Here is a 14,154-nt window from a genome sequence, read left to right as displayed (position 1 = left end):
CACTTCTTTCCTCGTCCACGGGGCCTTCCGCCTCGCCTGAGTCCACCAGCTGCCGCTGCCGCTCCTCCGACAAGTTGGTTCTTTCAGCGAGACAGGCATCAGCAATGTTTGGTCTCAGCCGTCCGACGGGTGAGAGGATTTCCTGCACATCCTGGAGCGTGGCTGCTCAGGATCCACTGCGGAAGGAGCGAAAGCGTGGCCGGCTCACCTACCGGGGGATTAGTTCAACTGTTGGAGCGCACGCGTGAGGTAGTGGGATCGATGCCCGCATTCTCCACTTGCTTTTAAAACTGCGAGTGCACCCACTCACTCAGCTGGTCTGCAGCAGACGGAATACCGTTTGCGTACGCCGCCTCCCTGAGAGTGGTCCCGAAAGATCAAAAGCTTCACGCGTGAGCGACAGGCAGGTCCTGCTGTTTCAGGGTGCAGCGTAGGAAGGAAGTCGAGCTGCGCAGTGAAGGGAAACGCCTGCGGCGTTGATGTTTTTTCCCTGCGGGGTGCAAGTCAGCACCTTGAAAGGATCACACCGGTGGTGGGTGAGTCGCCTGAGGTCAGCGGGCACGTCCTGGACGTGTTTGGAGGCAACTTGAACCAGTCGGTAAGCTGCGGCCCAAACCCTAACCTGACATGTACACGAAGCTGCGAGTCAGGTACTGTACCGGCAGAATCTGGCAGTTTCGGATCAGCACTCGAGACGATTTCTTCATGCCAGCACAGGCCGAAGCTGTGGAGATCAGCCAGTGGCTCAGGATCTGCCAGAGTGACAGATTTTCAGGGAGGCAACGGCGTCGCATTAGTGGAGGAGCGCGGCAAAGCATCAGCAAGGGAGAGCCACTGCTGGGCTCTCCTTCGATAGCTCAGCTGGTAGAGCGGAGGACTGTAGTGTGTCGCAAACCTGTCATCCTTAGGCCGCCGGTTCAATTCCGGCTCGAAGGAGCCCCCCACCCTGCTGCTTTTTGCAAACAGTCAGCATCCACCAGCACGCGGGCCACAGCAACACAGATGAGCTGAAAAGGCGACACGTCGGCACACGCCCTTCCCCCTCTGCAACCAGCCAGCCAGCTGTCTCCTTGCAGCGGCTGCAGCTGACGGCCAGCAGGGTGCCTCGTTTTCGACACAAACGCATGAAAGCACTTTGTGCTCACTGCAACCAAATGAAGTCTTCTATCAGTCAGGCGGGGCCCTGCGACGTCACCTCACGCTCGTGGTGGCTGCGCCAAGGCTGAAGTCGTTTCCACCTCCAATCAGCAATCGCCATCGCCTCAGCACTTCTTTCCTCGTCCACGGGGCCTTCCGCCTCGCCTGAGTCCACCAGCTGCCGCTGCCGCTCCTCCGACAAGTTGGTTCTTTCAGCGAGACAGGCATCAGCAATGTTTGGTCTCAGCCGTCCGACGGGTGAGAGGATTTCCTGCACATCCTGGAGCGTGGCTGCTCAGGATCCACTGCGGAAGGAGCGAAAGCGTGGCCGGCTCACCTACCGGGGGATTAGTTCAACTGTTGGAGCGCACGCGTGAGGTAGTGGGATCGATGCCCGCATTCTCCACTTGCTTTTAAAACTGCGAGTGCACCCACTCACTCAGCTGGTCTGCAGCAGACGGAATACCGTTTGCGTACGCCGCCTCCCTGAGAGTGGTCCCGAAAGATCAAAAGCTTCACGCGTGAGCGACAGGCAGGTCCTGCTGTTTCAGGGTGCAGCGTAGGAAGGAAGTCGAGCTGCGCAGTGAAGGGAAACGCCTGCGGCGTTGATGTTTTTTCCCTGCGGGGTGCAAGTCAGCACCTTGAAAGGATCACACCGGTGGTGGGTGAGTCGCCTGAGGTCAGCGGGCACGTCCTGGACGTGTTTGGAGGCAACTTGAACCAGTCGGTAAGCTGCGGCCCAAACCCTAACCTGACATGTACACGAAGCTGCGAGTCAGGTACTGTACCGGCAGAATCTGGCAGTTTCGGATCAGCACTCGAGACGATTTCTTCATGCCAGCACAGGCCGAAGCTGTGGAGATCAGCCAGTGGCTCAGGATCTGCCAGAGTGACAGATTTTCAGGGAGGCAACGGCGTCGCATTAGTGGAGGAGCGCGGCAAAGCATCAGCAAGGGAGAGCATCTACTGGGCTCTCCTTCGATAGCTCAGCTGGTAGAGCGGAGGACTGTAGTGTGTCGCAAACCTGTCATCCTTAGGCCGCCGGTTCAATTCCGGCTCGAAGGAGCCCCCCACCCTGCTGCTTTTTGCAAACAGTCAGCATCCACCAGCACGCGGGCCACAGCAACACAGATGAGCTGAAAAGGCGACACGTCGGCACACGCCCTTCCCCCTCTGCAACCAGCCAGCCAGCTGTCTCCTTGCTGCGGCTGCAGCTGACGGCCAGCAGGGTGCCTCGTTTTCGACACAAACGCATGAAAGCACTTTGTGCTCACTGCAACCAAATGAAGTCTTCTATCAGTCAGGCGGGGCCCTGCGACGTCACCTCACGCTCGTGGTGGCTGCGCCAAGGCTGAAGTCGTTTCCACCTCCAATCAGCAATCGCCATCGCCTCAGCACTTCTTTCCTCGTCCACGGGGCCTTCCGCCTCGCCTGAGTCCACCAGCTGCCGCTGCCGCTCCTCCGACAAGTTGGTTCTTTCAGCGAGACAGGCATCAGCAATGTTTGGTCTCAGCCGTCCGACGGGTGAGAGGATTTCCTGCACATCCTGGAGCGTGGCTGCTCAGGATCCACTGCGGAAGGAGCGAAAGCGTGGCCGGCTCACCTACCGGGGGATTAGTTCAACTGTTGGAGCGCACGCGTGAGGTAGTGGGATCGATGCCCGCATTCTCCACTTGCTTTTAAAACTGCGAGTGCACCCACTCACTCAGCTGGTCTGCAGCAGACGGAATACCGTTTGCGTACGCCGCCTCCCTGAGAGTGGTCCCGAAAGATCAAAAGCTTCACGCGTGAGCGACAGGCAGGTCCTGCTGTTTCAGGGTGCAGCGTAGGAAGGAAGTCGAGCTGCGCAGTGAAGGGAAACGCCTGCGGCGTTGATGTTTTTTCCCTGCGGGGTGCAAGTCAGCACCTTGAAAGGATCACACCGGTGGTGGGTGAGTCGCCTGAGGTCAGCGGGCACGTCCTGGACGTGTTTGGAGGCAACTTGAACCAGTCGGTAAGCTGCGGCCCAAACCCTAACCTGACATGTACACGAAGCTGCGAGTCAGGTACTGTACCGGCAGAATCTGGCAGTTTCGGATCAGCACTCGAGACGATTTCTTCATGCCAGCACAGGCCGAAGCTGTGGAGATCAGCCAGTGGCTCAGGATCTGCCAGAGTGACAGATTTTCAGGGAGGCAACGGCGTCGCATTAGTGGAGGAGCGCGGCAAAGCATCAGCAAGGGAGAGCCACTGCTGGGCTCTCCTTCGATAGCTCAGCTGGTAGAGCGGAGGACTGTAGTGTGTCGCAAACCTGTCATCCTTAGGCCGCCGGTTCAATTCCGGCTCGAAGGAGCCCCCCACCCTGCTGCTTTTTGCAAACAGTCAGCATCCACCAGCACGCGGGCCACAGCAACACAGATGAGCTGAAAAGGCGACACGTCGGCACACGCCCTTCCCCCTCTGCAACCAGCCAGCCAGCTGTCTCCTTGCTGCGGCTGCAGCTGACGGCCAGCAGGGTGCCTCGTTTTCGACACAAACGCATGAAAGCACTTTGTGCTCACTGCAACCAAATGAAGTCTTCTATCAGTCAGGCGGGGCCCTGCGACGTCACCTCACGCTCGTGGTGGCTGCGCCAAGGCTGAAGTCGTTTCCACCTCCAATCAGCAATCGCCATCGCCTCAGCACTTCTTTCCTCGTCCACGGGGCCTTCCGCCTCGCCTGAGTCCACCAGCTGCCGCTGCCGCTCCTCCGACAAGTTGGTTCTTTCAGCGAGACAGGCATCAGCAATGTTTGGTCTCAGCCGTCCGACGGGTGAGAGGATTTCCTGCACATCCTGGAGCGTGGCTGCTCAGGATCCACTGCGGAAGGAGCGAAAGCGTGGCCGGCTCACCTACCGGGGGATTAGTTCAACTGTTGGAGCGCACGCGTGAGGTAGTGGGATCGATGCCCGCATTCTCCACTTGCTTTTAAAACTGCGAGTGCACCCACTCACTCAGCTGGTCTGCAGCAGACGGAATACCGTTTGCGTACGCCGCCTCCCTGAGAGTGGTCCCGAAAGATCAAAAGCTTCACGCGTGAGCGACAGGCAGGTCCTGCTGTTTCAGGGTGCAGCGTAGGAAGGAAGTCGAGCTGCGCAGTGAAGGGAAACGCCTGCGGCGTTGATGTTTTTTCCCTGCGGGGTGCAAGTCAGCACCTTGAAAGGATCACACCGGTGGTGGGTGAGTCGCCTGAGGTCAGCGGGCACGTCCTGGACGTGTTTGGAGGCAACTTGAACCAGTCGGTAAGCTGCGGCCCAAACCCTAACCTGACATGTACACGAAGCTGCGAGTCAGGTACTGTACCGGCAGAATCTGGCAGTTTCGGATCAGCACTCGAGACGATTTCTTCATGCCAGCACAGGCCGAAGCTGTGGAGATCAGCCAGTGGCTCAGGATCTGCCAGAGTGACAGATTTTCAGGGAGGCAACGGCGTCGCATTAGTGGAGGAGCGCGGCAAAGCATCAGCAAGGGAGAGCCACTGCTGGGCTCTCCTTCGATAGCTCAGCTGGTAGAGCGGAGGACTGTAGTGTGTCGCAAACCTGTCATCCTTAGGTCGCCGGTTCAATTCCGGCTCGAAGGAGCCCCCCACCCTGCTGCTTTTTGCAAACAGTCAGCATCCACCAGCACGCGGGCCACAGCAACACAGATGAGCTGAAAAGGCGACACGTCGGCACACGCCCTTCCCCCTCTGCAACCAGCCAGCCAGCTGTCTCCTTGCTGCGGCTGCAGCTGACGGCCAGCAGGGTGCCTCGTTTTCGACACAAACGCATGAAAGCACTTTGTGCTCACTGCAACCAAATGAAGTCTTCTATCAGTCAGGCGGGGCCCTGCGACGTCACCTCACGCTCGTGGTGGCTGCGCCAAGGCTGAAGTCGTTTCCACCTCCAATCAGCAATCGCCATCGCCTCAGCACTTCTTTCCTCGTCCACGGGGCCTTCCGCCTCGCCTGAGTCCACCAGCTGCCGCTGCCGCTCCTCCGACAAGTTGGTTCTTTCAGCGAGACAGGCATCAGCAATGTTTGGTCTCAGCCGTCCGACGGGTGAGAGGATTTCCTGCACATCCTGGAGCGTGGCTGCTCAGGATCCACTGCGGAAGGAGCGAAAGCGTGGCCGGCTCACCTACCGGGGGATTAGTTCAACTGTTGGAGCGCACGCGTGAGGTAGTGGGATCGATGCCCGCATTCTCCACTTGCTTTTAAAACTGCGAGTGCACCCACTCACTCAGCTGGTCTGCAGCAGACGGAATACCGTTTGCGTACGCCGCCTCCCTGAGAGTGGTCCCGAAAGATCAAAAGCTTCACGCGTGAGCGACAGGCAGGTCCTGCTGTTTCAGGGTGCAGCGTAGGAAGGAAGTCGAGCTGCGCAGTGAAGGGAAACGCCTGCGGCGTTGATGTTTTTTCCCTGCGGGGTGCAAGTCAGCACCTTGAAAGGATCACACCGGTGGTGGGTGAGTCGCCTGAGGTCAGCGGGCACGTCCTGGACGTGTTTGGAGGCAACTTGAACCAGTCGGTAAGCTGCGGCCCAAACCCTAACCTGACATGTACACGAAGCTGCGAGTCAGGTACTGTACCGGCAGAATCTGGCAGTTTCGGATCAGCACTCGAGACGATTTCTTCATGCCAGCACAGGCCGAAGCTGTGGAGATCAGCCAGTGGCTCAGGATCTGCCAGAGTGACAGATTTTCAGGGAGGCAACGGCGTCGCATTAGTGGAGGAGCGCGGCAAAGCATCAGCAAGGGAGAGCCACTGCTGGGCTCTCCTTCGATAGCTCAGCTGGTAGAGCGGAGGACTGTAGTGTGTCGCAAACCTGTCATCCTTAGGCCGCCGGTTCAATTCCGGCTCGAAGGAGCCCCCCACCCTGCTGCTTTTTGCAAACAGTCAGCATCCACCAGCACGCGGGCCACAGCAACACAGATGAGCTGAAAAGGCGACACGTCGGCACACGCCCTTCCCCCTCTGCAACCAGCCAGCCAGCTGTCTCCTTGCTGCGGCTGCAGCTGACGGCCAGCAGGGTGCCTCGTTTTCGACACAAACGCATGAAAGCACTTTGTGCTCACTGCAACCAAATGAAGTCTTCTATCAGTCAGGCGGGGCCCTGCGACGTCACCTCACGCTCGTGGTGGCTGCGCCAAGGCTGAAGTCGTTTCCACCTCCAATCAGCAATCGCCATCGCCTCAGCACTTCTTTCCTCGTCCACGGGGCCTTCCGCCTCGCCTGAGTCCACCAGCTGCCGCTGCCGCTCCTCCGACAAGTTGGTTCTTTCAGCGAGACAGGCATCAGCAATGTTTGGTCTCAGCCGTCCGACGGGTGAGAGGATTTCCTGCACATCCTGGAGCGTGGCTGCTCAGGATCCACTGCGGAAGGAGCGAAAGCGTGGCCGGCTCACCTACCGGGGGATTAGTTCAACTGTTGGAGCGCACGCGTGAGGTAGTGGGATCGATGCCCGCATTCTCCACTTGCTTTTAAAACTGCGAGTGCACCCACTCACTCAGCTGGTCTGCAGCAGACGGAATACCGTTTGCGTACGCCGCCTCCCTGAGAGTGGTCCCGAAAGATCAAAAGCTTCACGCGTGAGCGACAGGCAGGTCCTGCTGTTTCAGGGTGCAGCGTAGGAAGGAAGTCGAGCTGCGCAGTGAAGGGAAACGCCTGCGGCGTTGATGTTTTTTCCCTGCGGGGTGCAAGTCAGCACCTTGAAAGGATCACACCGGTGGTGGGTGAGTCGCCTGAGGTCAGCGGGCACGTCCTGGACGTGTTTGGAGGCAACTTGAACCAGTCGGTAAGCTGCGGCCCAAACCCTAACCTGACATGTACACGAAGCTGCGAGTCAGGTACTGTACCGGCAGAATCTGGCAGTTTCGGATCAGCACTCGAGACGATTTCTTCATGCCAGCACAGGCCGAAGCTGTGGAGATCAGCCAGTGGCTCAGGATCTGCCAGAGTGACAGATTTTCAGGGAGGCAACGGCGTCGCATTAGTGGAGGAGCGCGGCAAAGCATCAGCAAGGGAGAGCCACTGCTGGGCTCTCCTTCGATAGCTCAGCTGGTAGAGCGGAGGACTGTAGTGTGTCGCAAACCTGTCATCCTTAGGTCGCCGGTTCAATTCCGGCTCGAAGGAGCCCCCCACCCTGCTGCTTTTTGCAAACAGTCAGCATCCACCAGCACGCGGGCCACAGCAACACAGATGAGCTGAAAAGGCGACACGTCGGCACACGCCCTTCCCCCTCTGCAACCAGCCAGCCAGCTGTCTCCTTGCTGCGGCTGCAGCTGACGGCCAGCAGGGTGCCTCGTTTTCGACACAAACGCATGAAAGCACTTTGTGCTCACTGCAACCAAATGAAGTCTTCTATCAGTCAGGCGGGGCCCTGCGACGTCACCTCACGCTCGTGGTGGCTGCGCCAAGGCTGAAGTCGTTTCCACCTCCAATCAGCAATCGCCATCGCCTCAGCACTTCTTTCCTCGTCCACGGGGCCTTCCGCCTCGCCTGAGTCCACCAGCTGCCGCTGCCGCTCCTCCGACAAGTTGGTTCTTTCAGCGAGACAGGCATCAGCAATGTTTGGTCTCAGCCGTCCGACGGGTGAGAGGATTTCCTGCACATCCTGGAGCGTGGCTGCTCAGGATCCACTGCGGAAGGAGCGAAAGCGTGGCCGGCTCACCTACCGGGGGATTAGTTCAACTGTTGGAGCGCACGCGTGAGGTAGTGGGATCGATGCCCGCATTCTCCACTTGCTTTTAAAACTGCGAGTGCACCCACTCACTCAGCTGGTCTGCAGCAGACGGAATACCGTTTGCGTACGCCGCCTCCCTGAGAGTGGTCCCGAAAGATCAAAAGCTTCACGCGTGAGCGACAGGCAGGTCCTGCTGTTTCAGGGTGCAGCGTAGGAAGGAAGTCGAGCTGCGCAGTGAAGGGAAACGCCTGCGGCGTTGATGTTTTTTCCCTGCGGGGTGCAAGTCAGCACCTTGAAAGGATCACACCGGTGGTGGGTGAGTCGCCTGAGGTCAGCGGGCACGTCCTGGACGTGTTTGGAGGCAACTTGAACCAGTCGGTAAGCTGCGGCCCAAACCCTAACCTGACATGTACACGAAGCTGCGAGTCAGGTACTGTACCGGCAGAATCTGGCAGTTTCGGATCAGCACTCGAGACGATTTCTTCATGCCAGCACAGGCCGAAGCTGTGGAGATCAGCCAGTGGCTCAGGATCTGCCAGAGTGACAGATTTTCAGGGAGGCAACGGCGTCGCATTAGTGGAGGAGCGCGGCAAAGCATCAGCAAGGGAGAGCCACTGCTGGGCTCTCCTTCGATAGCTCAGCTGGTAGAGCGGAGGACTGTAGTGTGTCGCAAACCTGTCATCCTTAGGCCGCCGGTTCAATTCCGGCTCGAAGGAGCCCCCCACCCTGCTGCTTTTTGCAAACAGTCAGCATCCACCAGCACGCGGGCCACAGCAACACAGATGAGCTGAAAAGGCGACACGTCGGCACACGCCCTTCCCCCTCTGCAACCAGCCAGCCAGCTGTCTCCTTGCAGCGGCTGCAGCTGACGGCCAGCAGGGTGCCTCGTTTTCGACACAAACGCATGAAAGCACTTTGTGCTCACTGCAACCAAATGAAGTCTTCTATCAGTCAGGCGGGGCCCTGCGACGTCACCTCACGCTCGTGGTGGCTGCGCCAAGGCTGAAGTCGTTTCCACCTCCAATCAGCAATCGCCATCGCCTCAGCACTTCTTTCCTCGTCCACGGGGCCTTCCGCCTCGCCTGAGTCCACCAGCTGCCGCTGCCGCTCCTCCGACAAGTTGGTTCTTTCAGCGAGACAGGCATCAGCAATGTTTGGTCTCAGCCGTCCGACGGGTGAGAGGATTTCCTGCACATCCTGGAGCGTGGCTGCTCAGGATCCACTGCGGAAGGAGCGAAAGCGTGGCCGGCTCACCTACCGGGGGATTAGTTCAACTGTTGGAGCGCACGCGTGAGGTAGTGGGATCGATGCCCGCATTCTCCACTTGCTTTTAAAACTGCGAGTGCACCCACTCACTCAGCTGGTCTGCAGCAGACGGAATACCGTTTGCGTACGCCGCCTCCCTGAGAGTGGTCCCGAAAGATCAAAAGCTTCACGCGTGAGCGACAGGCAGGTCCTGCTGTTTCAGGGTGCAGCGTAGGAAGGAAGTCGAGCTGCGCAGTGAAGGGAAACGCCTGCGGCGTTGATGTTTTTTCCCTGCGGGGTGCAAGTCAGCACCTTGAAAGGATCACACCGGTGGTGGGTGAGTCGCCTGAGGTCAGCGGGCACGTCCTGGACGTGTTTGGAGGCAACTTGAACCAGTCGGTAAGCTGCGGCCCAAACCCTAACCTGACATGTACACGAAGCTGCGAGTCAGGTACTGTACCGGCAGAATCTGGCAGTTTCGGATCAGCACTCGAGACGATTTCTTCATGCCAGCACAGGCCGAAGCTGTGGAGATCAGCCAGTGGCTCAGGATCTGCCAGAGTGACAGATTTTCAGGGAGGCAACGGCGTCGCATTAGTGGAGGAGCGCGGCAAAGCATCAGCAAGGGAGAGCATCTACTGGGCTCTCCTTCGATAGCTCAGCTGGTAGAGCGGAGGACTGTAGTGTGTCGCAAACCTGTCATCCTTAGGCCGCCGGTTCAATTCCGGCTCGAAGGAGCCCCCCACCCTGCTGCTTTTTGCAAACAGTCAGCATCCACCAGCACGCGGGCCACAGCAACACAGATGAGCTGAAAAGGCGACACGTCGGCACACGCCCTTCCCCCTCTGCAACCAGCCAGCCAGCTGTCTCCTTGCTGCGGCTGCAGCTGACGGCCAGCAGGGTGCCTCGTTTTCGACACAAACGCATGAAAGCACTTTGTGCTCACTGCAACCAAATGAAGTCTTCTATCAGTCAGGCGGGGCCCTGCGACGTCACCTCACGCTCGTGGTGGCTGCGCCAAGGCTGAAGTCGTTTCCACCTCCAATCAGCAATCGCCATCGCCTCAGCACTTCTTTCCTCGTCCACGGGGCCTTCCGCCTCGCCTGAGTCCACCAGCTGCCGCTGCCGCTCCTCCGACAAGTTGGTTCTTTCAGCGAGACAGGCATCAGCAATGTTTGGTCTCAGCCGTCCGACGGGTGAGAGGATTTCCTGCACATCCTGGAGCGTGGCTGCTCAGGATCCACTGCGGAAGGAGCGAAAGCGTGGCCGGCTCACCTACCGGGGGATTAGTTCAACTGTTGGAGCGCACGCGTGAGGTAGTGGGATCGATGCCCGCATTCTCCACTTGCTTTTAAAACTGCGAGTGCACCCACTCACTCAGCTGGTCTGCAGCAGACGGAATACCGTTTGCGTACGCCGCCTCCCTGAGAGTGGTCCCGAAAGATCAAAAGCTTCACGCGTGAGCGACAGGCAGGTCCTGCTGTTTCAGGGTGCAGCGTAGGAAGGAAGTCGAGCTGCGCAGTGAAGGGAAACGCCTGCGGCGTTGATGTTTTTTCCCTGCGGGGTGCAAGTCAGCACCTTGAAAGGATCACACCGGTGGTGGGTGAGTCGCCTGAGGTCAGCGGGCACGTCCTGGACGTGTTTGGAGGCAACTTGAACCAGTCGGTAAGCTGCGGCCCAAACCCTAACCTGACATGTACACGAAGCTGCGAGTCAGGTACTGTACCGGCAGAATCTGGCAGTTTCGGATCAGCACTCGAGACGATTTCTTCATGCCAGCACAGGCCGAAGCTGTGGAGATCAGCCAGTGGCTCAGGATCTGCCAGAGTGACAGATTTTCAGGGAGGCAACGGCGTCGCATTAGTGGAGGAGCGCGGCAAAGCATCAGCAAGGGAGAGCCACTGCTGGGCTCTCCTTCGATAGCTCAGCTGGTAGAGCGGAGGACTGTAGTGTGTCGCAAACCTGTCATCCTTAGGCCGCCGGTTCAATTCCGGCTCGAAGGAGCCCCCCACCCTGCTGCTTTTTGCAAACAGTCAGCATCCACCAGCACGCGGGCCACAGCAACACAGATGAGCTGAAAAGGCGACACGTCGGCACACGCCCTTCCCCCTCTGCAACCAGCCAGCCAGCTGTCTCCTTGCTGCGGCTGCAGCTGACGGCCAGCAGGGTGCCTCGTTTTCGACACAAACGCATGAAAGCACTTTGTGCTCACTGCAACCAAATGAAGTCTTCTATCAGTCAGGCGGGGCCCTGCGACGTCACCTCACGCTCGTGGTGGCTGCGCCAAGGCTGAAGTCGTTTCCACCTCCAATCAGCAATCGCCATCGCCTCAGCACTTCTTTCCTCGTCCACGGGGCCTTCCGCCTCGCCTGAGTCCACCAGCTGCCGCTGCCGCTCCTCCGACAAGTTGGTTCTTTCAGCGAGACAGGCATCAGCAATGTTTGGTCTCAGCCGTCCGACGGGTGAGAGGATTTCCTGCACATCCTGGAGCGTGGCTGCTCAGGATCCACTGCGGAAGGAGCGAAAGCGTGGCCGGCTCACCTACCGGGGGATTAGTTCAACTGTTGGAGCGCACGCGTGAGGTAGTGGGATCGATGCCCGCATTCTCCACTTGCTTTTAAAACTGCGAGTGCACCCACTCACTCAGCTGGTCTGCAGCAGACGGAATACCGTTTGCGTACGCCGCCTCCCTGAGAGTGGTCCCGAAAGATCAAAAGCTTCACGCGTGAGCGACAGGCAGGTCCTGCTGTTTCAGGGTGCAGCGTAGGAAGGAAGTCGAGCTGCGCAGTGAAGGGAAACGCCTGCGGCGTTGATGTTTTTTCCCTGCGGGGTGCAAGTCAGCACCTTGAAAGGATCACACCGGTGGTGGGTGAGTCGCCTGAGGTCAGCGGGCACGTCCTGGACGTGTTTGGAGGCAACTTGAACCAGTCGGTAAGCTGCGGCCCAAACCCTAACCTGACATGTACACGAAGCTGCGAGTCAGGTACTGTACCGGCAGAATCTGGCAGTTTCGGATCAGCACTCGAGACGATTTCTTCATGCCAGCACAGGCCGAAGCTGTGGAGATCAGCCAGTGGCTCAGGATCTGCCAGAGTGACAGATTTTCAGGGAGGCAACGGCGTCGCATTAGTGGAGGAGCGCGGCAAAGCATCAGCAAGGGAGAGCATCTACTGGGCTCTCCTTCGATAGCTCAGCTGGTAGAGCGGAGGACTGTAGTGTGTCGCAAACCTGTCATCCTTAGGCCGCCGGTTCAATTCCGGCTCGAAGGAGCCCCCCACCCTGCTGCTTTTTGCAAACAGTCAGCATCCACCAGCACGCGGGCCACAGCAACACAGATGAGCTGAAAAGGCGACACGTCGGCACACGCCCTTCCCCCTCTGCAACCAGCCAGCCAGCTGTCTCCTTGCTGCGGCTGCAGCTGACGGCCAGCAGGGTGCCTCGTTTTCGACACAAACGCATGAAAGCACTTTGTGCTCACTGCAACCAAATGAAGTCTTCTATCAGTCAGGCGGGGCCCTGCGACGTCACCTCACGCTCGTGGTGGCTGCGCCAAGGCTGAAGTCGTTTCCACCTCCAATCAGCAATCGCCATCGCCTCAGCACTTCTTTCCTCGTCCACGGGGCCTTCCGCCTCGCCTGAGTCCACCAGCTGCCGCTGCCGCTCCTCCGACAAGTTGGTTCTTTCAGCGAGACAGGCATCAGCAATGTTTGGTCTCAGCCGTCCGACGGGTGAGAGGATTTCCTGCACATCCTGGAGCGTGGCTGCTCAGGATCCACTGCGGAAGGAGCGAAAGCGTGGCCGGCTCACCTACCGGGGGATTAGTTCAACTGTTGGAGCGCACGCGTGAGGTAGTGGGATCGATGCCCGCATTCTCCACTTGCTTTTAAAACTGCGAGTGCACCCACTCACTCAGCTGGTCTGCAGCAGACGGAATACCGTTTGCGTACGCCGCCTCCCTGAGAGTGGTCCCGAAAGATCAAAAGCTTCACGCGTGAGCGACAGGCAGGTCCTGCTGTTTCAGGGTGCAGCGTAGGAAGGAAGTCGAGCTGCGCAGTGAAGGGAAACGCCTGCGGCGTTGATGTTTTTTCCCTGCGGGGTGCAAGTCAGCACCTTGAAAGGATCACACCGGTGGTGGGTGAGTCGCCTGAGGTCAGCGGGCACGTCCTGGACGTGTTTGGAGGCAACTTGAACCAGTCGGTAAGCTGCGGCCCAAACCCTAACCTGACATGTACACGAAGCTGCGAGTCAGGTACTGTACCGGCAGAATCTGGCAGTTTCGGATCAGCACTCGAGACGATTTCTTCATGCCAGCACAGGCCGAAGCTGTGGAGATCAGCCAGTGGCTCAGGATCTGCCAGAGTGACAGATTTTCAGGGAGGCAACGGCGTCGCATTAGTGGAGGAGCGCGGCAAAGCATCAGCAAGGGAGAGCCACTGCTGGGCTCTCCTTCGATAGCTCAGCTGGTAGAGCGGAGGACTGTAGTGTGTCGCAAACCTGTCATCCTTAGGCCGCCGGTTCAATTCCGGCTCGAAGGAGCCCCCCACCCTGCTGCTTTTTGCAAACAGTCAGCATCCACCAGCACGCGGGCCACAGCAACACAGATGAGCTGAAAAGGCGACACGTCGGCACACGCCCTTCCCCCTCTGCAACCAGCCAGCTGTCTCCTTGCTGCGGCTGCAGCTGACGGCCAGCAGGGTGCCTCGTTTTCGACACAAACGCATGAAAGCACTTTGTGCTCACTGCAACCAAATGAAGTCTTCTATCAGTCAGGCGGGGCCCTGCGACGTCACCTCACGCTCGTGGTGGCTGCGCCAAGGCTGAAGTCGTTTCCACCTCCAATCAGCAATCGCCATCGCCTCAGCACTTCTTTCCTCGTCCACGGGGCCTTCCGCCTCGCCTGAGTCCACCAGCTGCCGCTGCCGCTCCTCCGACAAGTTGGTTCTTTCAGCGAGACAGGCATCAGCAATGTTTGGTCTCAGCCGTCCGACGGGTGAGAGGATTTCCTGCACATCCTGGAGCGTGGCTGCTCAGGATCCACTGCGGAAGGAGCGAAAGCGTGGCCGGCTCACCTACCGGGGGATTAGTTCAACTGT

The 14,154-nt window shown here is 58.8% G+C and overlaps 11 non-coding genes across 11 annotated transcripts; all 11 read left to right on the top strand.

Annotated features, from left to right (window-relative positions):
* The first annotated feature begins 846 nt into the window (after positions 1-846).
* Positions 847-936, top strand: trnay-gua (transfer RNA tyrosine (anticodon GUA)). The gene is given in 2 exon segments: positions 847-883; positions 901-936. It is a non-coding gene; the product is annotated as a tRNA-Tyr (tRNA).
* Positions 937-2,112: 1,176 nt separating this feature from the next.
* Positions 2,113-2,202, top strand: trnay-gua (transfer RNA tyrosine (anticodon GUA)). The gene is given in 2 exon segments: positions 2,113-2,149; positions 2,167-2,202. It is a non-coding gene; the product is annotated as a tRNA-Tyr (tRNA).
* Positions 2,203-3,378: 1,176 nt separating this feature from the next.
* On the top strand, positions 3,379-3,468 carry trnay-gua (transfer RNA tyrosine (anticodon GUA)). Its single transcript is given in 2 exon segments — positions 3,379-3,415; positions 3,433-3,468. It is a non-coding gene; the product is annotated as a tRNA-Tyr (tRNA).
* Positions 3,469-4,644: 1,176 nt separating this feature from the next.
* trnay-gua (transfer RNA tyrosine (anticodon GUA)) lies at positions 4,645-4,734 on the top strand. The gene is given in 2 exon segments: positions 4,645-4,681; positions 4,699-4,734. It is a non-coding gene; the product is annotated as a tRNA-Tyr (tRNA).
* Positions 4,735-5,910: 1,176 nt separating this feature from the next.
* trnay-gua (transfer RNA tyrosine (anticodon GUA)) lies at positions 5,911-6,000 on the top strand. Its single transcript is given in 2 exon segments — positions 5,911-5,947; positions 5,965-6,000. It is a non-coding gene; the product is annotated as a tRNA-Tyr (tRNA).
* Positions 6,001-7,176: 1,176 nt separating this feature from the next.
* trnay-gua (transfer RNA tyrosine (anticodon GUA)) lies at positions 7,177-7,266 on the top strand. Its single transcript is given in 2 exon segments — positions 7,177-7,213; positions 7,231-7,266. It is a non-coding gene; the product is annotated as a tRNA-Tyr (tRNA).
* A 1,176-nt stretch (positions 7,267-8,442) lies between these two features.
* On the top strand, positions 8,443-8,532 carry trnay-gua (transfer RNA tyrosine (anticodon GUA)). Its single transcript is given in 2 exon segments — positions 8,443-8,479; positions 8,497-8,532. It is a non-coding gene; the product is annotated as a tRNA-Tyr (tRNA).
* Positions 8,533-9,708: 1,176 nt separating this feature from the next.
* On the top strand, positions 9,709-9,798 carry trnay-gua (transfer RNA tyrosine (anticodon GUA)). Its single transcript is given in 2 exon segments — positions 9,709-9,745; positions 9,763-9,798. It is a non-coding gene; the product is annotated as a tRNA-Tyr (tRNA).
* Positions 9,799-10,974: 1,176 nt separating this feature from the next.
* Positions 10,975-11,064, top strand: trnay-gua (transfer RNA tyrosine (anticodon GUA)). The gene is given in 2 exon segments: positions 10,975-11,011; positions 11,029-11,064. It is a non-coding gene; the product is annotated as a tRNA-Tyr (tRNA).
* A 1,176-nt stretch (positions 11,065-12,240) lies between these two features.
* Positions 12,241-12,330, top strand: trnay-gua (transfer RNA tyrosine (anticodon GUA)). Its single transcript is given in 2 exon segments — positions 12,241-12,277; positions 12,295-12,330. It is a non-coding gene; the product is annotated as a tRNA-Tyr (tRNA).
* Positions 12,331-13,506: 1,176 nt separating this feature from the next.
* Positions 13,507-13,596, top strand: trnay-gua (transfer RNA tyrosine (anticodon GUA)). Its single transcript is given in 2 exon segments — positions 13,507-13,543; positions 13,561-13,596. It is a non-coding gene; the product is annotated as a tRNA-Tyr (tRNA).
* Positions 13,597-14,154: the final 558 nt, after the last annotated feature.

The sequence above is a fragment of the Chiloscyllium punctatum genome, chromosome 5 (genome assembly GCF_047496795.1).
Source record: "Chiloscyllium punctatum isolate Juve2018m chromosome 5, sChiPun1.3, whole genome shotgun sequence".
Classification (NCBI taxonomy): Eukaryota; Metazoa; Chordata; class Chondrichthyes; order Orectolobiformes; family Hemiscylliidae; genus Chiloscyllium; species Chiloscyllium punctatum.
This window is presented reverse-complemented; position numbering and strand designations above follow the sequence as displayed.